The sequence below is a fragment of the Diorhabda sublineata genome, chromosome 6, assembly GCF_026230105.1.
Source record: "Diorhabda sublineata isolate icDioSubl1.1 chromosome 6, icDioSubl1.1, whole genome shotgun sequence".
Taxonomy (NCBI): domain Eukaryota; kingdom Metazoa; phylum Arthropoda; class Insecta; order Coleoptera; family Chrysomelidae; genus Diorhabda; species Diorhabda sublineata.
Genome location: NC_079479.1, coordinates 26,560,144 through 26,587,970, shown reverse-complemented (window position 1 = coordinate 26,587,970; position 27,827 = coordinate 26,560,144). Strand labels below are relative to the sequence as shown.

Sequence of the window (27,827 nt, the reverse complement as noted above, 5' to 3'; positions counted from 1 at the left end):
CGTCCCATATAACTTTAAATCCTAACTCGAGCTTTCTGCGAGATTTAACATCAATTTTTCTTTAAGCGAGTAACTCTAGTAACCTAAAAAAGAAAGCGTGCACAAATAACGAGCCAGCGTCGTAAAAAGACGCTAAAAAGTGTTTATACGTATACTAAAAGACGTAAATAGCCTTATAAAACAAAATAAAGTTAAATTTGGAAGTGAAAAAAGTGAAAAAAAACATGATAATACCCCAGAGGGGGACCCATCATGTAAAATGTTTATTCATTTTATTCTATTTGCATCCCTAGATTACCATACCAAACGGGCTCCTACAAATCGTCCTTTATTTGGTTGAAGTTTAATTAATGTTTTAACTATACAACGACAAACAATGCAAGTTTATCGTAAAGTATTTTCTTTACTATTTTGATGGCTGGAATAAATAAAAGTAAAAGTTTACTGCCGCTTCTTATTTCAAACGTACTTGAATGGAATTGAAAAATATTCTCTGTGAATAGAGAACTGTGATTCGATTATTTTAATAAGAACGTAACTTTTTTTCCATTTTATAAATATCAAAAGGATCTTCCAACACAAACACAGCGTAACATAACTGTTTCCAATACTTTTCCAATTCCAAACTCTTACGAAAACTTGTCAATCTGTTTAAAGTAAACATCAAATAAAATACTTTTCCCTTTCAACTTTTACTCTCGCTATTATGACCTCGTTTTTGAGAGGAATAAGATGAAAAAAGAAGTTTCCTTTTCCAGAATTACCTTATTTACTTGCTCCAAAGCTCACGCATATATTTCACTATTTAAATTTCAAATATTTACCTTGGTTGAGAGCTTAAAGACGAACCGATGCTAGAGCGCAGTTTAGGGGTATACGTCAAATCAATTTATCAACAAAAAGAAATTAAAAATAGTGTTAGGGCTCTATTTATTGAGCAGTTTAATATTTTCTTGTCATTTTCATACTTTGAGATTTATTTTTTATCAAAAGAGTGTTGGAAGATTTGGCCAACAGCTTGATATATCACGAAATTCATTATTATGGTTATTTTCTGTAAAAATTCGATCTAAATGTGTTCTACAAGGGCTGCAACTTAAGTTTTGTGATATTCTCTAGTTATATCAATACAATTTTGTATGCGTTTGAACCAATTGTCAAAGCATCAAGCGTTTCTTCAGGTGCAGGAAAACGTTGACTTCGAAATTTATTTTTGATCTGCGGGAATAAGAAGGAATCATTGGGTGCCAAACAAGCACTGTGCAGCTGATGATCCATCAATTCAATGTTTTGGCTACTGAAAGACGTTTTTGTTTGACTGATGTGTAAGAGTTCGCATAGTCGTGGTAAAGATTGATTCGTGTTCTGCGCAAGGTTTCCCTGATTTTTTCGAACACTTCTGGCAAATAAATGATGATGTACTACTCAGAATTCTACTTTGCTCTAATTGAATGGTGACTACATTTCCAATTATTCCTAAAAAACTGGCCACCATTTGCTTCGAAGCGTTTCGTGTGCGAACAACTTCTGTTTGATTCGGTTAGTCTTGAAACATCCTGTAGCGAAGTGCGACCACAAGATGAATGTTTCAAATATCTAAAAACAACTACGTACGTTCACCAATTTTTCCACTTTAGCTAAATAACAGACTTATGAGCAGAAAGTAAGAACAAAACCAGAAATTACAAGTAGATTAGGAGCTGGGGGTTAGAATATAAGACAAATTACAGGCTTATGACTTATAGGAAACTATTTCAGAGCTTGTCATTCACGTAAGCACAAAATTTTATTTTTTATTATTTAGCTTAGGAAATACCTCCAACAACGCCGGTGTTCGGGATTTCTTTTCAGATTATTACAAAACGAATTCCTGCCGTGAGAGTTATAAGAGGGTGGAAGTGATTTGAAATTCAGGAATTTTCCTATAGCGATGAAAAGCCTCGGAAGTTAATCGATAAATCATAATACAGCTCATTCAAAATTTATAGACGTCTATAGAAAATAAAACAACTCTAAATACTTCAAGATGTAACATTAATATGCACGATGCTCTATCTCTTTTTAGGTATTTTGGAAAAGTAACTAACGAAAAAAATTGAGAATTGAACCTATATGGTTACAGAACGAAATAAATATTAGAAGATTTCATAAGAAACGTTACAAATCTTCTAAACAAACGTCTTTGATATAGACACCGAAAATTATACTAAAATCGTTCTTATCAAAATTAGGCTCTGTCAAATAAAAAAATATGATAAATAGAAAACCTTCAGTTGGAGATAACTAAGATGTTATTGAGAAAAAAACTTTCTCTTATATGTGTTTTCAGAGATGCTGGATGTAAAAGCATAATTCAGGATTCCACAAAACAATAATTCGCTTCCAACTGAAATCGATTACGAAAATAACAACCTGAAATTGAGATAACTAAAAATTTTTTGGAAGTACGTAATATCGATTCCATTAATCACCTCGTTCTCGCCAGAAAGAAGTTTAACGTTTTTACGGAGGTTCTGCGAACATCCAATACGTTTTAAGATTGATGACGTATGTAAGAAAGGCTTAAGATAGCACTAACAAAAAGATCGAGAAACTAGCATACAAAAAAGATTTGAAGCGACGTGCTCATATTGAATTTAACTAAATATTATACCAGGTTAATACATTGTATCGAGCTGATGAAACATTTTAGGAAAAGATTAAAACTTGTAGAAATACTTACATCGAGTCTGTCTGTCGTAAAAAAGTGTATTGTGAAAAATTAGATACAGTAGAAACAATAAATATGGCATAATATGTACTATGCGTCTGCTTTTTTGTATTGTTTTCTCTATATATTTCCTTCGTTTTCAGATTAGGTTTAAGTTTTATTGTTGCCATAAAAAACATCAAGTTTAATGTATTTTTCCTGTAGATTTTCCTTCAATCTACATAAAAAAAGAATCGTAACTGGATAATCATCGGATTTAGTTGCTGTATCACTAAATTTGAGTGTTAAGTTTGATTTATAATCGACAACGTGATAAAATTTCAAAATGGTACAATAAAAGGTTTCGTTTTCACTCTGACTCACCCCCTCGAACTTATGGAGTATCTCGTAACAATCCGGTGTAAGATTACAGAAAGTAATTGTCTATTCTCAATAACCGTATTCGAAATTTTCCTTCCAAGAATGATGATATGGCAATTCATAGTTTATCACACATTCATTTAAGTTTAACTTTCGTTTCTTCTTTATTTCGATTATAGTACTCATTGATCCAATTTAATGTTCTAGCATCGTTTTATTATTGTTTTATCTTTCAAATTTGTCATTCACATGTAATCAATATAATTTATCATCTTACATTTAGTATCTGGTATCTTTAGAAGTAACAAAAAGAAAAAAGAATTTTTTTTATAGATGATTTATGTTTACTATTGTCATTTTCACTTCTGGTATATTTAGAGGTTTTAATAGCAACTATTCTTTATAGCATTTAATAAATCTTTTCCAGGGTATTTACCGTGTAGAGGAACGGATGTCCTCTGTACAATTTACAATTGAATATGGGTTTATTATTTTTAAAAATATTCTCCTTTAGGATCAATACACTTTCACATGAGTTTCAACCAATTGTCGAAACATTTTTTTCATTTCGATTGAGGTACCTCCAAACATTAACCACTTTTTTGGGTGTAGGAAAACGTCGACATCGCAATTTATTTTTGATCTGTTCAAAAACCTTTTTGTTTGACTGATGTGTGCATTGTCGTTGTGGAAAATGATTCGTGTTCTGCGAAAGGTTTTTCTGATTTTTGCGAACACTTCTGACAAAAAAATGCTGACTGGCAACTTTTGTTGGATTTGGCTCGACTTAAATCCTATACAGTAGATTGTTTTGAGATTTATTTGAGCGATTGTCAAATTATGCGATATCCAACACGAATAAATTTTCTTGGCAGCCAAATTTTCGTGCAATATTGAATGTATCATTGATATTTTCTGGCACAACAGCCGATTTTGGATGAAATTCATCCTGTAGCACATTGCGACTACGATTGAATTCGGAAAGCCAGCGAAACGCATTGGCTGGAGATGGTGCTTCATTACCAAAAGTCGAAGCGGGTTGATAGGCACACTGCTGTTGGTTTAATCCACGTCGAAAGTAATCATTGCACGAAAATGTAAAATGTATCTGGTTACGTAAACAAAAAATTGTCCCAACTCTAGTTATATACAATTATGCAAAAGAGCAACCGACGATTATGAGAATATCTCATACATCCTATTATTAAAAATATAAATAATAAATATCCATATTAACGAGACGATGTCAGCGTATGCGTAGCGATAACCACGTAGATAATTATTAGCATTCAATTACTTAACAAATTTACCGACTTGAAAATAAAACAAAATCTACATTTTAATTAAACATCTTATCTAGATAAAAGGAAAAAATGATGGCAAATAAAAATAAAAACAGTAATTACATATTATAGCGGATATAAGTTTAAAAAAAAACAGAATTACGTGAAAATTTTACATAAATTGTAACGAAAGTTCTGAATTTGTCCTAACAGTGTTTAAAGAGTACTGAGAATATTCTAGAAAATCGCATTGGCTTCAAAAGGACACGAAGGAAGTAAATAGATTGATATAAATTTTAAAGAAACATAAAAATTCAAAACTTGTAGGTTTGTTTTCACAAGAAATTCGTAAATACTGAGTGTTTTGTTTTCAAAATGTTCAAAAATTCTTGAAAATCGTATTGACTTCAAAAGGACACGAAGGAAGTTACCAGATTGATATAAATTTTAGAGAAACATCAAAATTTAAAACTTGTAGGTTTGTTTTCACAAGAAATTCGTAAATACTGAGTGTTTTGTTTTCAAAATTTTCAAAACTTCTTGAAAATAGCATTGGCTCCAAAAGGACACGAAGGAAGTTAACAGATTGATATAAATTTTAGAGAAACATCAAAATTTAAAACTTGGAAGTTTGTTTTCACAAGAAATTCGTAAATACTGAGTGTTTTGTTTTCAAAATGTTCAAAAATTCTTGAAAATAGCATTGGCTCCAAAAGGACACGAATGAAGTTAACAGATTGATATAAATTTTAGAGAAACATCAAAATTTAAAACTTGGAAGTTTGTTTTCACAAAAAATTCGTAAATACTGAGTGTTTTGTTTTCAAAATGTTCAAAAATTCTTGAAAATAGCATTGGCTTCAAAAGGACACGAAGGAAGTTAACAGATTGATATAAATTTTAGAGAAACATCAAAATTCAAAACTTGTAGGTTTGTTTTCACAAGAAATTCGTAAATACTGAGTGTTTTGTTTTCAAAATGTTCAAAAATTCTTGAAAATAGCATTGGCTTCAAAAGGACACGAAGGAAGTTAACAGATTGATATAAATTTTAGAGAAACATCAAAATTCAAAACTTGTAGGTTTGTTTTCACAAGAAATTCGTAAATACTGAGTGTTTTGTTTTCAAAATGTTCAAAAATTCTTGAAAATAGCATTGGCTCCAAAAGGACACGAATGAAGTTAACAGATTGATATAAATTTTAGAGAAACATCAAAATTTAAAACTTGGAAGTTTGTTTTCACAAAAAATTCGTAAATACTGAGTGTTTTGTTTTCAAAATGTTCAAAAATTCTTGAAAATAGCATTGGCTTCAAAAGGACACGAAGGAAGTTAACAGATTGATATAAATTTTAGAGAAACATCAAAATTCAAAACTTGTAGGTTTGTTTTCACAAGAAATTCGTAAATACTGAGTGTTTTGTTTTCAAAATGTTCAAAAATTCTTGAAAATCGTATTGACTTCAAAAGGACACGAAGGAAGTTACCAGATTGATATAAATTTTAGAGAAACATCAAAATTTAAAACTTGTAGGTTTGTTTTCACAAGAAATTCGTAAATACTGAGTGTTTTGTTTTCAAAATTTTCAAAACTTCTTGAAAATAGCATTGGCTCCAAAAGGACACGAAGGAAGTTAACAGATTGATATAAATTTTAGAGAAACATCAAAATTTAAAACTTGGAAGTTTGTTTTCACAAGAAATTCGTAAATACTGAGTGTTTTGTTTTCAAAATGTTCAAAAATTCTTGAAAATAGCATTGGCTCCAAAAGGACACGAATGAAGTTAACAGATTGATATAAATTTTAGAGAAACATCAAAATTTAAAACTTGGAAGTTTGTTTTCACAAAAAAATTCGTAAATACTGAGTGTTTTGTTTTCAAAATGTTCAAAAATTCTTGAAAATAGCATTGGCTCCAAAAGGACACGAATGAAGTTAACAGATTGATATAAATTTTAGAGAAACATCAAAATTTAAAACTTGGAAGTTTGTTTTCACAAAAAAATTCGTAAATACTGAGTGTTTTGTTTTCAAAATGTTCAAAAATTCTTGAAAATAGCATTGGCTCCAAAAGGACACGAAGGAAGTTAACAGATTGATATAAATTTAAGAGAAACATCAAAATTCAAAACTTGTAGGTTTGTTTTCACAAGAAATTCGTAAATACTGAGTGTTTTGTTTTCAAAATTTTCAAAACTTCTTGAAAATAGCATTGGCTCCAAAAGGACACGAAGGAAGTTAACAGATTGATATAAATTTTAGAGAAACATCAAAATTTAAAACTTGGAAGTTTGTTTTCACAAGAAATTCGTAAATACTGAGTGTTTTGTTTTCAAAATGTTCAAAAATTCTTGAAAATCGTATTGACTTCAAAAGGACACGAAGGAAGTTACCAGATTGATATAAATTTTAGAGAAACATCAAAATTTAAAACTTGTAGGTTTGTTTTCACAAGAAATTCGTAAATACTGAGTGTTTTGTTTTCAAAATTTTCAAAACTTCTTGAAAATAGCATTGGCTCCAAAAGGACACGAAGGAAGTTAACAGATTGATATAAATTTTAGAGAAACATCAAAATTTAAAACTTGGAAGTTTGTTTTCACAAGAAATTCGTAAATACTGAGTGTTTTGTTTTCAAAATGTTCAAAAATTCTTGAAAATAGCATTGGCTCCAAAAGGACACGAATGAAGTTAACAGATTGATATAAATTTTAGAGAAACATCAAAATTTAAAACTTGGAAGTTTGTTTTCACAAAAAAATTCGTAAATACTGAGTGTTTTGTTTTCAAAATGTTCAAAAATTCTTGAAAATAGCATTGGCTCCAAAAGGACACGAAGGAAGTTAACAGATTGATATAAATTTTAGAGAAACATCAAAATTCAAAACTTGTAGGTTTGTTTTCACAAGAAATTCGTAAATACTGAGTGTTTTGTTTTCAAAATTTTCAAAACTTCTTGAAAATAGCATTGGCTCCAAAAGGACACGAAGGAAGTTAACAGATTGATATAAATTTTAGAGAAACATCAAAATTTAAAACTTGGAAGTTTGTTTTCACAAGAAATTCGTAAATACTGAGTGTTTTGTTTTCAAAATGTTCAAAAATTCTTGAAAATAGCATTGGCTCCAAAAGGACACGAATGAAGTTAACAGATTGATATAAATTTTAGAGAAACATCAAAATTTAAAACTTGGAAGTTTGTTTTCACAAAAAAATTCGTAAATACTGAGTGTTTTGTTTTCAAAATGTTCAAAAATTCTTGAAAATAGCATTGGCTCCAAAAGGACACGAATGAAGTTAACAGATTGATATAAATTTTAGAGAAACATCAAAATTTAAAACTTGGAAGTTTGTTTTCACAAAAAAATTCGTAAATACTGAGTGTTTTGTTTTCAAAATGTTCAAAAATTCTTGAAAATAGCATTGGCTCCAAAAGGACACGAAGGAAGTTAACAGATTGATATAAATTTTAGAGAAACATAAAAATTCAAAACTTGTAGGTTTGTTTTCACAAGAAATTCGTAAATACTGAGTGTTTTGTTTTCAAAATGTTCAAAAATTCTTGAAAATCGTATTGACTTCAAAAGGACACGAAGGAAGTTACCAGATTGATATAAATTTTAGAGAAACATCAAAATTTAAAACTTGTAGGTTTGTTTTCACAAGAAATTCGTAAATACTGAGTGTTTTGTTTTCAAAATTTTCAAAACTTCTTGAAAATAGCATTGGCTCCAAAAGGACACGAAGGAAGTTAACAGATTGATATAAATTTTAGAGAAACATCAAAATTTAAAACTTGGAAGTTTGTTTTCACAAGAAATTCGTAAATACTGAGTGTTTTGTTTTCAAAATGTTCAAAAATTCTTGAAAATAGCATTGGCTCCAAAAGGACACGAATGAAGTTAACAGATTGATATAAATTTTAGAGAAACATCAAAATTTAAAACTTGGAAGTTTGTTTTCACAAAAAAATTCGTAAATACTGAGTGTTTTGTTTTCAAAATGTTCAAAAATTCTTGAAAATAGCATTGGCTCCAAAAGGACACGAATGAAGTTAACAGATTGATATAAATTTTAGAGAAACATCAAAATTTAAAACTTGGAAGTTTGTTTTCACAAAAAAATTCGTAAATACTGAGTGTTTTGTTTTCAAAATGTTCAAAAATTCTTGAAAATAGCATTGGCTCCAAAAGGACACGAAGGAAGTTAACAGATTGATATAAATTTTAGAGAAACATCAAAATTCAAAACTTGTAGGTTTGTTTTCACAAGAAATTCGTAAATACTGAGTGTTTTGTTTTCAAAATGTTCAAAAATTCTTGAAAATAGCATTGGCTCCAAAAGGACACGAATGAAGTTAACAGATTGATATAAATTTTAGAGAAACATCAAAATTTAAAACTTGGAAGTTTGTTTTCACAAAAAATTCGTAAATACTGAGTGTTTTGTTTTCAAAATGTTCAAAAATTCTTGAAAATAGCATTGGCTTCAAAAGGACACGAAGGAAGTTAACAGATTGATATAAATTTTAGAGAAACATCAAAATTCAAAACTTGTAGGTTTGTTTTCACAAGAAATTCGTAAATACTGAGTGTTTTGTTTTCAAAATGTTCAAAAATTCTTGAAAATAGCATTGGCTTCAAAAGGACACGAAGGAAGTTAACAGATTGATATAAATTTTAGAGAAACATCAAAATTCAAAACTTGTAGGTTTGTTTTCACAAGAAATTCGTAAATACTGAGTGTTTTGTTTTCAAAATGTTCAAAAATTCTTGAAAATAGCATTGGCTCCAAAAGGACACGAATGAAGTTAACAGATTGATATAAATTTTAGAGAAACATCAAAATTCAAAACTTGTAGGTTTGTTTTCACAAGAAATTCGTAAATACTGAGTGTTTTGTTTTCAAAATGTTCAAAAATTCTTGAAAATAGCATTGGCTCCAAAAGGACACGAAGGAAGTTAACAGATTGATATAAATTTTAGAGAAACATCAAAATTCAAAACTTGTAGGTTTGTTTTCACAAGAAATTCGTAAATACTGAGTGTTTTGTTTTCAAAATGTTCAAAAATTCTTGAAAATAGCATTGGCTTCAAAAGGACACGAAGGAAGTTAACAGATTGATATAAATTTTAGAGAAACATCAAAATTCAAAACTTGTAGGTTTGTTTTCACAAGAAATTCGTAAATACTGAGTGTTTTGTTTTCTATATCACTATATATATTTCCTCATTCAGACTAATGGTTTCCGTCGGACAAAAACAACATTCTAAGAATCGAGAGGTTGACCTCGACATAACAATAACATCTTGTGGTCTATATATAAGAAAATAAATCTAGCGCAAAAACGGCATTCTCTTTCCCCTTATACTCATACATCATTACCGGGTAGTTCTCATTTTGGTAAGTATACGCATTTTGCGGAAAGTAGTTTCCTCATTCCTTCATCTAGAACTTTCTTTCTAACCTAACGACAAATGTAAGTTTCCTCAAGCGGAAGGGATTCCAATTATTACTTGAAGCGAAGGACATTTGTTAAAAGGGTCAAAAAATAGTGATATAAAAATTTATATCTTAATTAGAACAGCACAATGTAATTAAATTTAGATTACTAACGATTTTAATCAAACAAAAATTATATCTTAATGTATACCTGTGATGTCCTCCATTGTCTTTCTATATTTTTCCTTCATTTACAGAGTTGTTTATTCCCCTGACCGTTTTATCGCTTTTTTAATTATCTTTATGCATATTGAAAATCATTTTTATCCTTTCTATATCAAATAATTTGTTTGGTTTTCCATAAATGCAATTGATAACAGATACCCTGAGAATTCCGGTAGTATTTGAGGAAAAAGTGCATGCCTTCGTATCGTATTCTGCACACTATGGGATTTTTCTTGGTATCATAATCAATAAATTACCCATATTGAACGCATCTGTTCATAAAACTTCTTTCTACGTCCAGGACCATATCCACTTGAGCTTTTCATCCCCAATTCCATAGTGACATTTATTTCCTCAGGGTTAGAATAGAGATGCGAGATATTTTAATAACAGGAAGTTATGAAATTCACACAAAGAATAAGGAAACATCTACGAGTTCGTTGAGACATCTCTCCCAATGTTTGATGATGAAAAATAGCCGTTGTTCAGCTATAGGGCTTAAAAATTGGAAAAGAATTCTATACAACATATTTTTCTCTAAAAAGAATATAGAAGAAGTTTTTTGAACAATAATTCCTTACAAAAAAACATAATTGAAATGGAAATAATTATATAAAAATGTGAAAAATAATTGAGACACACTTGAACTTAAAATGATGTTGAAAAGATGTTAAATATGGTTTTGTCTAATGACTATGTAGCGTGTGATAAAGAGTAGCTGCTCCATCTCTATATTATATCCTCTTGGCGTCAGTGGAGTCGTTTGTCCCCCTCGACAAACTTCTTAAGATTTCACTACCCTAAACCCCAACGTCTTTTTCCACTCTCCCCATTCTTCTACCCCAGTCGGTAATTCGCGAGCCCCTTATTAACTTTATACAAAATTTCTATAATAACCTTTGAGTGGAATCTGCTATCTAAAATCCGGAAGATAGCTTCTATATTCCGTGTTTTGAATAATAAGTTTCACTTCCGGGTTTACGTGGAATTTTTGGTATTATGTTCGCAGAAAATTTGGTAAAGTGTCCAGTAACTATTTTCAAAATATAATTTCGTTGAATTTTAATTATTATGTCCGCGTATATATTTATATTTAAGTTTTTGTGTGATAAGAATCGATTCCTATCATTTTAGAAGATTGTTTGGGACCGTAAGTCGAGGTAATAATTTTTTCTGGCAAAATGAAGCCTATACCTCAGAAAATGTTGTTAATATCTTTAGTTTCAAATACGTACCTGGCCTCGCCTAGAGATGGCGGTAATTGCTTGAAAAATACCAATGGATTAGAAAGAACACAATCTATACAGTATATGTTTTAAGTTTGAAGACGCCACGTTGTTTATTATTCGTTTAGCAGCCATCAATAGTGAACGTTTTCAGTGGATTTGTAAACATGAAAAAAATTGGTCATCGTTATGTGATACAATACTTTTATTTGAAAGGCGTTAGCCCAACCAATATAAATGCTGAACTAGATTTTACTATGGGTGAGAATGCTCCTTCGTTATAAACAGTAAAATATAGGGTTGCAGAGTTTAAATCAGGCCGTACGACCTGTGAAGACTAGAAGTAGTGGTCGACCAAATGAGATGACGACTCCAGAAATATTGAAGAGCATCCACAAAGCGACACTAGATGATCGTCGACTAAAAGTCCGTGAGCTAGTAGACATAGTAGGCATTCCAAAATCGCATATTAACTAAAAATTTGGACATGAGAAAGCTGTGCGAAGGATGGGTGTCACGTTTGCTCACAATGGAACAGCGTCGTGAAGATGTTTTAATCGAGTGTTTGGTAATGTTTCACAGAAATATAGGCGAATTTTCGCACAGTTTTATAACCAGGGATGAAACGTGGTCCATCACTTCACACCCGAAACAAAAGAACAATCAAAACAAAGGACTCAAAAGGAAGAGCCGGCTACAAAGAAGAAAAATACCGACGTCGGTTTTTTGGAATGCGCGAATTTGCGAACTTATTGCAACTTTGAGCCAAGAAATCAAGCAAAAATGGCCACATTTGGCTAAGAAAAAAGTGTTGATACATCAAAACAATGCACCAGATCGCACTTCCTTTATTGCAATGGCCAAAATTAATGAATTAGAGTTTAAATTGCTTCCTCATGCAGATTTAACCATCGCCGATTATTTTCTGTTCCCAGATTTAAAATAATTTCTCGGTGAGCAAAGATTTTCTAACAATGAAAAGGCGATGTCGGCATTTAATGAGTTATTGGCTAATTTGTGGAGCTTGACGATTCTCATTATAAAAAGGGCATCGAAACTATCGAACAAATATTTTTTTCCAATATTTTTGTAGGTACTTCTGGGACCGTCCTCGTAGTTCTCATATATACAATGAAAACAGAACAGACTTTTACACTGGTTAAATAAATAATATGGTGAATAAGCTAATCAAATGAGCAAATAACTCCCGTATTTTCCCTTTTGTATACATAAATCCCTTTATTATCTGACACCCTCGTTCCAAGTCGGGAACACAATTCCTGAAAGGACTGTTCAATATGGAGTCGTTCGTAGGAAAGTAAATATCGACAATTTATATATTTTTATTTCAATCTAACGGTATTGATCGTAATTGTTATTGAATTTGTACAAGAATAAGAGAAAGAAAGGCTCTGCTGGCACCAATTGATACTTTATATACATTATATTCCTATCGAGTTGTCCTATTTTTAGTTTATCTTATTTTTAAAGAGCAATACAGCATAAAATAATTAATCACAGACCTGCCAAAGTGGCTGCTAGAGCCTGGTGATACGACACAAGTGCTCTTACTTTTATCCTTCATCCATGTTCCTCAACCACTCTTTGACTCCAAAGACCGGAGTTGATTTTCTTTGTTGTCGACTAACGTAGTGAAACCAATTCACGGTTCTTATAGGGGCGACTCATTTACAAGGTGAACTCAAATTATTCATATTTACATTCAAATTTTTCAGTCAACCGAACAAAAAGTAAACAACCGATGAACCACAGAATATCATGAATGCGTTGTATTTAGTTTCCTTCATATTTACGTCGAGGATCCATTCATTAAAACATTTTTGAAAGCACTTTCAGAAATTAACTTTAGAAGTCTACACGTATTTCATTCAAAAAAGTTCCTAGACTTTTAAAAAGAGAAAGTTCCTACTCTTTTGTATTCTTTGCTATTCTTCCCTTCCTACATATTTTTTCAAGCATACTTCCATTCCCACTTCTTGTTTGTATGATGTTCAGCTTGATTGGCAGATTATTTTTGTTATATGGAAAAGGGCATTATACACGATATAACAAAATTCCACAGTTCTCACAATTTTTTAGCTTCTCGTTTCACCGTTTCCAATCACTTATTTTAAAATTAAGATCCGTATCTGTTCAAAAAGTTTACAGCTCATGATATGATTCCCCCAGATCTCCCCAATTTGGAAGGGAAAAATAAACATGCATTGTTTTGTCGAAAACGGGGTTTATAATCCTCTTTTCTATCTCTTAGAGGAGAAGCGGTGTTTTTCTCCCCGAGGGGAGGGTTAATCTGCTGGGGGCGCGCGAGGCAGATGCGATCACCGACTATCATGTATTATATACCGGGTTCATTGAGGAATATAATTTATTTCAGTTTGTTCATGTCTAAAGGTATTTCACGGTATATAGGTTTGGTCAAAGAGATAATAGGATGACGATACACAAAAAGGTTTTATTTTGCCGTTTGGATTGTAGTAATACTGATTCGGTTTATGGATTTCGAAAGGGCATGAATTATTACTCTAAATTAGTTATCATGTCCCAGGGTAACAATCGGTGTATCGTTAAATGATTTCCTCTGATATTGTAACAATCCTAATACATAACATCAAACAAATATATTGATCTTTTGCAAAAAACTTTATCCATAAGGTACCCCATAAGAAAAATCTATTGGAGTCAAGTCCGATGACCGGGAAGACCATTCTATAGCACTCTTCTACATCCTATTTATCCAAATTACAGTATTTAAATTCGTACAATTAAAAATATATTCAATCAATCATAAATCAAAAGGAAGAAAAAGATCTGAAGATTATCGAAATAATTGGACCAAATATTACATGAGATAGAGAGAGAAGATTAAAGAAAAATCAATAAATAGAAGAAAAACTGGGAGAAGAAAATATAATAAGCTATATAAAAGCACAAAAAATAAATTGGGCAAGACACATCATGAGAAGGAAACTTACAGAAATGGCGAGGAGTTTAAACTACTGTACTAACAAGTCCGCTATGCAAACTCTTTTCTCTATCATATAAAAGAGGTGTGTTCCCTGTAGATTGGTGAGTTGCTTGCTTTAACACCATACCAAAAAAGGAAAAAAGATTATTCCCAATAACTACCGTCAGATTGATTTAATCTCAGCCAATACCATTATCATGGAGAAAGTCGTTAACCAGCAAATCTTGAGATATTTTGAGTCTGCTAACATCATCAGCGACCATCAATACTGGCTTCCGTAAACATAGATCAATCGGGGATCTCCTGAGATAAGTCACTAACGCATGGATCGAAGGTACAGAGAAATATGAGAATCCAGAGGAATAGCATTTGACATATCTAAAGCTTTTGACAGAGTTTGACATGGCAATCTTCTAAATAAATTAAGATCGTATAATTTGTTGTCCTCACTTATCGGTTGGCTTAGTAGCATTCTCAAAGACCGTTCTATCCAGATCGCTAACGATGGACACACCTCAGAAAGATTTAAGGTCAACGTTGTTGTTCCCCTGGGATGCATCTTGTCAACTATTCTCTCTCTCTCTCTCTCTCTCTCTCTCTCTCCTCTACATCAACGATCTACTCGACAAAACTGCAAACCAGTTATATAGTTTTGACTACTACCACAATCTGTAGACAGCAACACATTACAACCATCAATACCGATCCGGAAAATATTCTGAAATGTGGTGGAAGCAATCTGATTGAGTTTAAAGCAGCAATGACCAAGGCTGCTATTTTTACAAAGGAGGCCGGCACTGCAGCTCAGGATTTGATCCTGTTTGGACATAAAATATCACCATCCCTGTAAAATCCCTTCTTGGGTGTTGAAGCAGGAAGCAATATGTCCTAGCATAGTCACGTAGCCGATTTAGCCAAGGCAGCTTCACAAAAACTTGGAGCCCTCTTTAAGACCAAAAATCTATAACCCTCGTAACAGGTTCTAATTCTCTACAAGACCCTGAGTCGTTCATCTTTAGAATATTGCTCGTACATTCGGTTCCCAAGCATACAATCAAGAAGCTGGACTCCAACTTGGAGGCGATCCAAAGTGGAGAAGAAAGGCCTTATTCTGTTTTATCGATACTACCACGGCAAAGCTCTTCCGAGCTGTCTAATACGGCGCGCACTACTCGAAATAGTCGAGGGTTAAAGAGTTTATACTCTTGTGCTTGATTTTTACATAATTGGATACCTCTATGACCAAGAGGAAGGGCTGACCAAGTACTTGGAGAAACCAAAGATATCAGATACAGAAACAGATACAGACTCTAGAAATAGTAGACTAGAAAGCTGACAAACGAAGCTAGGATCAACAAAAAATTATAACAAAAAGAGCGATCGGAGTAATCCACTCCGATAAAGATATTTGTAGGCGCATAAAGCGCTAGGCAATTAGGTAAAACATCAAATCATTTATTCAATGAAATATAGTCGTTATGTATTCGTGACAACTGTTTCAAACTTATTCCATACCACTACCTCATGCGCCGAACATCAGATGTATACGTTGTTATAACAGGAACAAGTTAAACTTTCAAATAAGTTTCCACTGTCTAATTTACATATATTAAATACAAATGTATAGAACGAGGTAGTGAAAGCGCAGATGAGAGAATTGGAAAATAGATAATATTTCTGTGACAATATACCGGTTGGAGGAGTTCATACTAAGCTGAATGCAATTATCTTCTATCCCAATTGCCAAACGGGAGTTATGTCAATTTAAACACCCTCCACGTCTTGTTTTGCTTGTTAGTGTCGATTGTAGATAGGATACCGCCTCACACGAAGTTGCGAGATGGATACTTGTAGTTGGAGAATGAAAAAGTTATTTTGTAACAGTTTTTAACATGCTTCTCACTACCTCAACGCATTTTACTTGAAAGGTTATACAAGTTGGAATAGGGCTTATTGAAATTGACGTTCTGAAGAGAATATTGCTCGCAAATGATATGCACAGGCGACGGAAAGGATTGTGAAATTCTAAGTTCTATACCCTGATTTTAAACTAGGAGGACTGATTTGAATTTAAGTTGACTATAGATTCCGGATTGTTCAAATCGCAGCCAGTTCCGCACAGCACTTTTGACATATATTATTATTGACAATTGTATTAATTATAAACAACTAGTTTCCATTTTGTTCTTCCTTGCATTCTTTTAATTGTTTTATTAAAATATGAAGAAAGTTCTTCTCAGGACTAATTTCGAAATGGACTCAGATAATATTCCAAGAACTATCAGACATTATTAGCCCTCCAAAAGAGGAGCTCTGTTATTTTAAGCCACTTATAGTATACAAAGAAGTAAAACATTGTGAATTTGTATGAACAAATTTCAGATGGCGAACCAGAGGCAAAGGTGAATACCATTGTGTTTAACATTGAAAAAACGTTGGGTAAGTCATCGAAAATAGCATTTTTATATGACCAATAATTAAAAAATATAGAAACACTGGAATAATTGTCTCTTCTAACCATCGTGGAGGTCATCCAAGAATTGTAGAAACCTTCGACGATACAACAAACAATATAATTCGACACATTGTTCATAGTTTCTTTTTTAAAAATTACCAGCATTAGATAAAATTTCAGCAGAAATTAAAAAAATGTCCAGATTTACCTCAAATTTCTCGTTTATCATTATATAAACTTATGAAAGAAATAAACTTCAAGTAAGCCACAAATTATACTAATTTTTATGGGAATTGAGAGCTCTCCAATTTATTTTATGGTGTGTACTGAGAAAATTTCATTTTTTAAAATTTGAAAAGAAACAGAAAGAGTATTTCAATAATGTAAGATGGAGAAGAAATTACCTAAGATCCTTCAAGCAAAATAGGCAAGAACAGAGGCCCATGTGTTACCTTGATGAAACCTGGCTAAATGAAGATCATACAAATTCCAAAATATGGATAGATACGTCTATTCGAGACAAAAGAGAAGTTTTTCTTAAAGGATTGTGTACAGGAATGAAAAATCCCTCTGGAGAAGGCAAACGTTTAATAATTCTTCATATGGGATCTGAGCATGAATTTTTTAAAGATGTATTGCTAATACCTGTCTTTATGTTTCTATTTATTTAAAGAAATATATAAATTAAATGAATCTCACCTAGCGACCCCACTGATTATCGCAGGCTATCTGGCAGGAATATTTCGAGGAAATTGTGTACATACGCCTACCGACAGCTTAGGCCAATAGAAAGGCATATATGTTTACGATTCGATGTTTTCATTGGTAAACGGTGGAGATGATGAGTCCACGTCGACTGACGGTTTGTTGGATGTTTACCCAATTTTATACGGGGAGTAATCTAATTTTACAATTCGTTGTTTTTTTTTTCGTTTTCAATAATATACTTTGAATCTTTTACCCTGTATCTATTAGATTAATTATTATTTAGTTTGTGGTTCATCATTTCCAGACTGTACAATTTTAGTATGATTAGTATTTTATGTCATCGTTTTCAATACTCGGGGCAAAACGCCAAAAAGTTGGCTGAAATTCTAAAAATGAAGGCGTTAGTTTAGAACCGTTTCCAAGAGGTCTCTGGCCCCTCAAAACTTCCTAACGACGGTCTGAATGTAACCGACTCAGGTAGCGTTTACGCTGTTATATTTGGCTTTAGAAACATCACTCCACGAAGTGCGTAGACAGTTTAAAATAAGTAGATTATCCCCACAAGGTATGTATAAAAAATAGGAGAAATCAAAATTTGGTAATTGTTAACCTGTAAAAAGTAATGCTACCTCTTCACGGTTTCAAATAGCATCACGTTAAGAAATTCCATTGCATTTTACAAATAACCGAAAGTCTTTTGTTATTAACAATTTTTCAACAAAGGATTTTGTTTTAAATTGGAAATGACTTAGAAGTGCCTTTTTTCCTTACTGAAGACACATATAAATGATAAAGTAGAAGTCATATTAAACATCGTCGATAATTACGAGAAACTGCCTCTATCTCTGATAATGTAAAGAAAAACATTACATACGAGTACGAAGTTGTGATCGATGGAGATACAGACACAGAGAATGAAACGGATTATTCCAGCGATGAAGAGTGTGAGAGCGACTGCTAATGTTGTAGGCTTAAGTTTAATTTTCCTTTTTTTCTTTTGTTAACATAAATAATAAAATCTATATTTAAATAAGTGTCATTTCATTTGTTAGAATACTTTAAATAAACAATTTTTCTGCCGACAATCGATTTCGTAATTTTTTGGTCGGCATATTGGATCTGCCATTCTGTTTTTCGAAAAACCATTGTTCAATTCGTGATCAGCGACCCCAAAAACCCCCACTATCAATTTTTAATGAGCTTTGTTTTTTAATTTTGATCAGCTTTTTGGCTTTTCCGCCCACCGTGCAATCTAGTTACCTTTGTAGTGATTTCTTTTGGTGATTCAGGTGTCATAAAATGGTCCTCCTAGTTGAAAAATAGGGTATAGATATCATCATGAAACGGATTAATATACGTGTGTTAACGATATCCTTAAGGACTTGATGAATAAAATACCTCTTAATGAAAGTTTTTCTGAGTATACCTGTATAATTTCATAATACGATGTGAATTTATCCCATCTCGGCGAAATAACAATCCTATGAATTTACATGGATTGCTTGTTATTACTGTACGCGCAAAATATAACTCGTAAAACATGATATACGACAGAGCAATTCGTCTTCGTCATATGGAAATTACTGCGGCTCTGCCTCTATCAATCAATGTTGAGGAAAAAAATGGAGTTGATTTACAGTACAATTTTAGAATGAAATAAAATCTCTTTCTACAGGATAAATATATGTTATGAACTAATATACTCGTTCGAACTTCGTTAACAAAAATAGAGGAATTGTTATTGTTGTTTAACAGATTCTATAACAATTTAATAACTTGAATACACATCGTAATTGACGTTTATTAAAGTCTCCCTCATATTTATCCAGCTTCGTAAAACACGTAAAAACGAGACGCCGCACCGTGTTTGAGCTAAAGCATTAGTCAAACAAAATCAAAATCTCTACTCCGAATGTTTCCGTTTAACCGGTAAACTTGAGGCTCTAATAAGATAAGCGACTTTAAAGTAAACAATCAAATATTTGCCCTTCAGAGGAGACTCGGTCTACTAGGCTGAGGATAAAGGCTTTTCCTTTCTAACTGTTGCAGTTACGAGTAGGAAGCTACTCGTTTTGTATCGTTTTGTTAGTTTAGGATAGAAAAATAAAGAAAACTCTAATGTGTAGAAGGAAACTTATTATTGAATGTTTTGTACACGTGATTAAATTCTTTTTCGCCTATATTGAATAAGGGTTTACCATGCATGCCATTTATTTTAAATTCAATCAATTTTCATGTATTTGAGAGCAAATAAACAGAACTTCCACTATTTTCCGAGCTCGAGGCGTGATATTTCAATCTCTACTTAGGTTTTTAGGACGATTTAAAATATTAGGGTCCCGTAGGAATATCAAACTTATGCTACAGTTAAGACCCAGCAAATATGAAGCTGATGATGATATTTTGTTTACCTTCCCAACATTGTTGACAACGTTTTTCAAATTGCATTTTCGGATTGGTAAATCAAGCACTATAATGATATTTCTTTACTAGGAATACGCTTTATATGAAAGTAATGAATTTCAAACGCATTTGCTCTAAAGTACGATCGGTTTTTTGTTAAAACCCAAGTTTTTATGCAAAGTTATAATTAAAAAAATAAATATCTACCAGTTTGCGTATAAAAATTTGGCCGCTAGTATTTTTAATTAATCAATATTTCTATCAACGTCACTTTGATTATTGAATTTTAAATACTATGAAATTAACATTTTTTACAAGAATTAATACAATTCAAAACCACCAACAATCTCAATTAATTATTTCCCATACGATGAATACATAAGTATTCGAAAGCTCGGCAAATATATTAAAGTTAGTCTACTTTGGTGTTTCATTGCCACGTTCCCAATAAGAAACCGCTTATATATATGAATATCTTATAATCAGGGAAACTACAATATAAGTGAGGAGGTGGGAAGAACATTTCCAGAAAGCTTGGATTTTCAGTTTAATAAAGAATACACAAATTCCAAAATATATTGGTTTTTGTCTAACTAATCAGCAATGACTATCCACAATCCACAATAGAACTAGGTTCACGGGTTGAACCGCGTTGGAAATTTAAAAATTCTAGACGATTCGGCTCCCACTTGAGAGCCTTTATCAAGAGAAGGGTTGGGATAGGGTGGTTATTTGTTCATTGGTAAGAAGTGACCCGATTCCGTGGTCTCAATCTGCCCACTCCACGCAACGAATCACTCCTTTTTCTTGGTTGATTCCAAGTCCTTAATCTGCCTAATCCTTGAAATTTTACCGAGAAAATGAAAAGCTACAACAAAAAAATATAAAATTATTAAAATAAAAATAATATGCTTACCATCAAGAACACTGTTTACACTATCACACTCACTGCTGATATTGAGCTAACTGGAGAGCTAGTCGCCTGGACCTTGTAAGTATCGGCTTCTCAGGGGATTTTAGAGGAAATGTTGTTATCGGTTGGAGTGGTATTGGATGAAGAAGGTGTTTCCAAGTTGCCAGCAATCTCTGGCTATCGTCCCTTGTATTCAGGCAGTGTGGACGTTTCTCTATTTAGATAGCTTCTCGAATAATCCTGGACTTAAAGGAGCGGAGTGGGGCGCTAGTTTTGGTTCCATTGAAATCGATTGTGTGTCCGGTATGGACACGGTGTTGGGTAAGGGTGGTGTAAATATCGGAATTGGTGTCAGGTTGAAGTTTTTTATTGGGTTTGAAGATTGTGCAAATTTTTTTTGTTACACATTGGTATGAGTGGGTTTGCGATAAACGCAGTGATAGAAGCCCTGTGGAGAAAGTTTTCTGATTATGAAGTCAAGGAACAGCAAAGATGACTTCTCTTTCACCTCCATCGTAAACTGTATACAAGGATGTACGCCCTTCAGATGGAGCTGGAAGGAATCTCAAGTATCTCTTTCATGGGCCCAAATGATACAAGTATCATATCGCCGCCAACAACTTGGTCGGAGAGGGGAGGAGGATAGTTCTTTATTTGCAAAATGGTCCATGAAAATGTTGGCGATGACGGAAGAGAGAGGGGATCCCATGGGAGCATCTTTGAGCTGCCGGTAGAAACTTCTTTGGAATATGAAGTAGGTGTTGAACAAACAATTTTTGATGAGTGAAAGGTAATCTGGGACGATGTGGTGACTAGTGTCTGAGGTGGACAAAGTTTCATCGATGGTGATGTTTGTAAATAAGGAGATAATATCAAAGCTGACAAGAATATCTGTAGGGCAAATATCAAAACCTTCAAGTAAGTCGTAGAAGAGTTGCTGGTTGTTAAAGATGATAAATATTTAACCCTTTCTGCCCCAGCTAACATTTTATTTGAAGTAAATAATCCCAGAGATTTTAAGTTCGGACGTACGACGTACCCTGTACGTCATAATAATGAATCTACACTGAAAGCTGTAATAACTTATACAAAACAAAATGATATTTTATTAAAATTACTTAGGTTGGGTTGACGTAGGTCAATAATGTCATCTTTGGTCGTTCAATTCTTTGGACACTTAATTTGAATTCAATATTGCACGTTGAACAGTAGGCATGCAATAATTGATCGATTTTTCGACGCCTCGCATACACTGAGTGTGTTGTTGGATTACTGCGGGTTTCATAAAAAATTCTCGCTGTCTACAGTGACTACCTACAACGTCGTCAAACTAATTAGATTAAAAATACTAGCCACCAAATTTTGTTAAGCATCCTAGTAAATATATATTTTTATTATTATAAATATCGATAAGAAATTGGGTTTCGGCAAAAAACCTATGAGCGCCCTTATCCTGCAGCGGGATCTTAGACTAAGCGTGCTCCACTCAATGCAATATTTCTTTATACCAATTTACCGAACCCGTTATAACCACCCTGAAACGTCCATTCAACTTTTATATAACGGTACATTCTTCTTCTTTTGACCACTATTAATCTTTTCCGTTTTTTCTTAAAGAGAAAAAACCCTCTGGTTTTACCCGAAGGACATTTAATTTAATCTTGACAATAGAAGTACCTATTTATTCTCGAACGGTCAACCGATAGGAGCATTTGTTTATTTAATTCGATTCGAAAGAAAACCGTCTGTGTCTCTTCTGTTATATGTAGAGAGTATACAAAGAAAATAGGAAGTTGGCTTTTTCCATTTATTACAAAACGAAAAGGATGGGTAAACAATGATTTATTGGAAGTTAAATTTGAGATATATTGTTCGCAAAATAGGGAAAATGGATCAATACACTTTTGCATGCGTTTGAGCCAATTGTCGAAGCATTTTTTCCATTCCCCTTGAAGAACCTCCAAACATGTTATTTGAACGCATCAACCGCTTCTTCAAGTGTAGAAAACCGTTGACCTCGCAATTTATTTTTGATCTGACGAGAAATCATTAGTTGCAAAACAAGGACTTAAAGGAAGGATGATCTATCAATTGGATAGTTTGACTTTTAAAAAACGTTTTTTGAACTGATGTGTGAGAACTCGCATTGTCGTGGTGGAGAACAATTTTTCGAACAATTCTGGCAAACAAATTTTTATGTATTACTTCTAATGTCACAATCCTGTTATCCTTATATAAACTATAAATTATTCTACGTATAAAATCTTGAGCAACTTTGTCAACTGATTTCAAGTTTTTCGGTTTTGTGAATGATTCACAGCAAGCCCTTTGATAATAAGTCCACGTGGACTGAGGCTTCGTTAGATGTTTATCGAAATCTATACGGGGGATAAAACATATTTTGCAATTCTTAATTTGGTATGTACGTATTTATGAAATATTGTTTGATCCTCACATAACACCAATCGGCACGAGATTTTTTTGAGCGATAGTCAAATTATACGGTATCTAACGCGAACAAATAATTTTGACAGCCAAATGTTCATGAAACATTAAATGTATACGAGTGGACCTAATGCCCAAGTATGCTTCAAACTAACAATCTAACGGTATCTCAACATAACGAACTTGCAATATTAGTTTACGCACATCATCACCCAAAGTCGAAAAAAGTTGATCGGCGTACTTACTGATGCGTGTTCGCGATTTAAATCCATTTTTGGACCAATATGAATGTTTCAAGTATCTGTAAACAACTCATATAGTACTCGTAAGACAACACGTTCTGAGTATGTTCACTATTAAAAATGTTAAACTTTATGAAGGCAATATCAGATTTGACATATTGACATCAGTGTTGTCATATCTCAAAACTTAAGTAGCAACCTCGTAAAATTCTTTCAACAGAAAATGTATACATATTTTGTGAACTCCGGTATTTATCTATTTCTTAGATAGACAGAATTACGAAAACGAAATGACAAAATACGATAACAACCTGTCAAAAGCAAATCTCTTTAAGCCCGCTGATATTACATTAATATCTTATTCGCGAGGATGTAACAAATATTTCCGCACGACTAAGATGATATGTGAGGCTTTTTCTCTTCCATTTCCACTTTCCAAAATATCCTCCCTCGTCTTATTCTGATACGTATCCTAAACACATTTAATCCATTAAGAGTGTGTATATATATATGAAGCACGAATTTTGGAAATGTTCAAAATATCATATCGAGATTTTTAAAGAACACCATCTGAAGAGATGAGAGTGAAATGTGAATTCTACACAACTACTGTGAGACTTTCCCACAAATTTCGAATTTTTCATTAATGTTAATACGTTCTGGCTTCCAATGTTCAATATTGCTTGAAGTAAATCGAGAGGAGAATACTGAATATAATTCATTTATTGACGTTAACTCTATCTATTGAAATTTTCTATTAGCATTCATCTTTCAATTTATTTTATACTGTAAGCATGGATATAAAATATTTTATTACTATTCTTCTCATACACTGACTATCTCAACACTTGCTTTGTTGTCTTACAACTACTTCAAATATTATTGCGAGAAGTTTCATAAAGGAAGTTCACGAAATATGCCATTCAGAACTGTAAGAGAGATAAATTCGGAAAGTTTTTCGCTTTTAGAGACTGAGATATGTTTGTTAACTTTCCTTTGTGAAATTTCTACACTAGAAATGATTGAAATAAGTAATTATTTCGAAAATTCCTGAGAATATGTTAGTTTATTTTAATGAGTACTCGCTATTGTCAATGGTTAGTCTCATTGATCCGACCAACATTGTTGCAACTTATTTTCACCGATGGAAGATTGTGACTCAATTTCCAGACTATCTAAATTGGATTCAGAATATTTTTTGTTGCCATTATGTTACCATTATTAAGTTTCAGTCCAATCCAAACAAAACTAATCGTATTGGTTGATACCAGAACAGAGTATTTGGTTGCTTTCCGCTCTGATTTCAGTAAAGCCCTGGCAATGATTTGGCGGATAGATCCGTCTCCTGTATTGGAAGGTTTCGATAGCTTACCACGTCCTGTTTTATAACAGGTGAGTCACTAGACAATGAAACAAATAATTTACAATAAATAATTGACTAGGAGAATTTTTTAGTATTAATTAGAACTCCACTCTTTTTCAATAATTTTTTCTAATCTTTTTGGCACGTAGTGAGTTAATTTCCGACAAATATTTCCATTTAAATTAAGGTCTTCCCAAGTTGTATCAATGGCTTTCCATAGCTCTTCTTGATATCTGGGACGAAAATTCCTTTGTAATTTTTTTTTTACCAACCACTGCCATAAATTTTCAATGGGATTTGTATCCGGACCATTTGTTGGCGACGGTAAAATCTCAAAATTGTTTTGACGAAACTATTGTTGAATTATGCGGGCGGTGTGGACAGGATAATTAACATGTTGGTAAATAAAATCGTTTCAATCATAAGTTTGATTTAACGATGACAATATTGAGGTTAATTTCGGAGTTGAACTTTGCACCAATTCTCCAACAAACGCCAAGCTCATTGATACTTATCCAACCCAAACTTTTACTATACATTTACCGGACTTATTACTTAACATATCGCTCTTCAAATCTTGATTTTGGTGGTCGGTAAACGTGAATACGTTCGTCATAGCACGACACACGAATATTTTTCATCTATGAAGACAATTGTTTTAATAATTAAGTGCAAACCCAACTCTGGATTGCTTGCAATCATTTGAAAGCGATGCTTTCTTAGCACTTGCACAGTTTTTCAAATCCGAAGCATTAATTCGTGTACATGCCGTAGGATGGTATCCTGGAAAGTTTGTTGCATATGCATCACTATCAGCCGATTCAAAGAGATGCTCTCTCAAAAAATAAATCAATGCAACATCTTGAAATTTTTCTTTTTCCAGGTCCAATCTTTCCGTGCAAGGTCCCGTATTGTTTGTATCGCTTCTGATCTCGGTATTCGCATTAAGACTTAGATGAGTTACCAGTCTTCTGATCTTTCAATTTTGCAATAAAGGCAGCTTTCTGAATTTCAGTTAACTGAGGAGGCATTAGGTACAATTTTTTTTCAATTGATTTCAAATTGTTTATTGAATTATCTGTCATTGACGATGACAGCTACATTAGGTAGAAACTCTGATTTACGCATTCAAGTGTATGTTTTTTCAGTGAACAGAAGTGTATATAATATCCGTTACAAGGAAAATTTTACGTCTACGAAGTTGTATAAATCATCCCTATACTGCCAAGATAACGTTAGTTTACTGTCGATTTCCCCCCAAAATATTTCGTTCAGACATAACCGTTTTTTACTCACTAGAGCTGATCTTTCTTAGTGTACACGAAAATCGATTATCTCGTTCAGAAATTGTTTTTGTTCGAATTTGTAGAGTGGCGAAAGCGTTTCGGAAAGCAATAAGAAAACCAATTTTACATATTAGAGGAATATTTGAGTTATTGACAGATTATACATAGTGTTTTCGAATGCTAGTAAAATAGACTAACTGACTACAAGTTATAATACCTCAACTGATACTGAATATCACTTTCTGAGAAAAATTATTCTTTCAAATTGCTTATTTACATCAACCAATCGATTATCATCAGAAATTCTTTGCACACTTTGTATTTGTTTAATAACTGCTATTTTATCTGATAGCAATTCATTTGATGGCAGTTAATTAATTGTGAATGTAGAATACCACAGCTGGATGTAAAAAAATCGATTATAAAGAATGTACTCAACAAGCAGCTGTGTTTCGGATTGGAATTACGTACCGATGATAGTGACCGGATGAAAATAACCATTTGTATCATTGGCGTACAACATTTCCCCTCTAACCCCGTAATACAAAACTATATGTAGGAACTTATGTTTTTCAAATATCCTTTAGCTATACCGCTGTCCAGTAGGAATGCATATTGCATTTAAAAATAAACGGAACTTTTTTTTTCATATTGAATAGACTTGTTATTAATATAATATTGAATTTGTATCATAATTCTAAAAGTTGCACATCATTCTTGACCTAGGAATCAGAATTAGTGTTTGAAAATCTCGTCGTAAATAATTTTCTTTATTTTGAAATAATACATCACTCAATAAGTCGTATAACTGACCCACAGATGGCGTTGCCACTATCAAAAACATATGAAGTTTATTAAGAACCATCTTTTAAAAGACTATTTGGAAAATCTCACGACATTTCGATTAGACACAAAAAAGTGACAGCCATTTAATTGAAGCCTATTTTTGTTATTTTCAAAACAATTTCGTGTTAATTTATAATCGCTTTTTGATGAACAAAAATATTGTACAAGCTCAGCAAGTGTTATCCGGATTCTGCTCCATCGAATAGAACCATTTGTTATTGGTTTGCTGAATTTAAACACAGACACTGATGATGGTGAACGTACTGGTCGTCCAATTCAAGTGGTTATTCCAGAAAACATCTAAAAAGTCTACAAATTGGTTACATCTAATGCATGAACATTTGACAATGAAAAAGCTTTTTCCAAAGTGGGTTCCGTGTTTACTCACAGTAGATCAAAAATAACAAGGTGTTGAAGATTCAGTGTTTGCTCATGTTTACACGGAATAAATCAGATTTTTGCGTCGAAACGTGACAATAGATGAAACATGGATCCATCACTTCACTCCGGAATAAACACCATCATCATATGAGTGGGCTGCAACCGGTGAACCACATAAGAAACGTTCAAAGGCACAACATTCAGTTGCGAAGGTTATGGCTTCAGTATTTTGGGATGTGCATGGAATATTGTTCATCTACTATCATCAAAAAATAGAGAAAATCAACAGCGAATACTACATAGAGTTGCTGTATCATTTGAATGCAAAAATCAAGAGAAAACGGCCTTATATGTCGAAGTAAATACCACTGTTTCACCAAGATAATGCACCGATCCACAAGTCGTTGATAATGATGGTTAAATTTAACGAATTACACTTCGAATTGCTTCCTAATCCACCGTAAAGTCCAGATCAGGTCCTCAGTAACTGGCTCTTAGCCGATCCAAAGAAATTGTTGAAACTGAAGCCTATTCTGAGACAAAAGCCAAA

General features: G+C 32.8%; 1 protein-coding gene across 5 annotated transcripts in view; it reads right to left on the bottom strand.

Moving 5' to 3' along the window:
- Positions 1-27,827, bottom strand: part of LOC130446020 (uncharacterized) — a 240,557-nt gene that overhangs the window by 49,654 nt on the left and 163,076 nt on the right. The gene's annotated exons all lie outside the window — the stretch shown is intronic.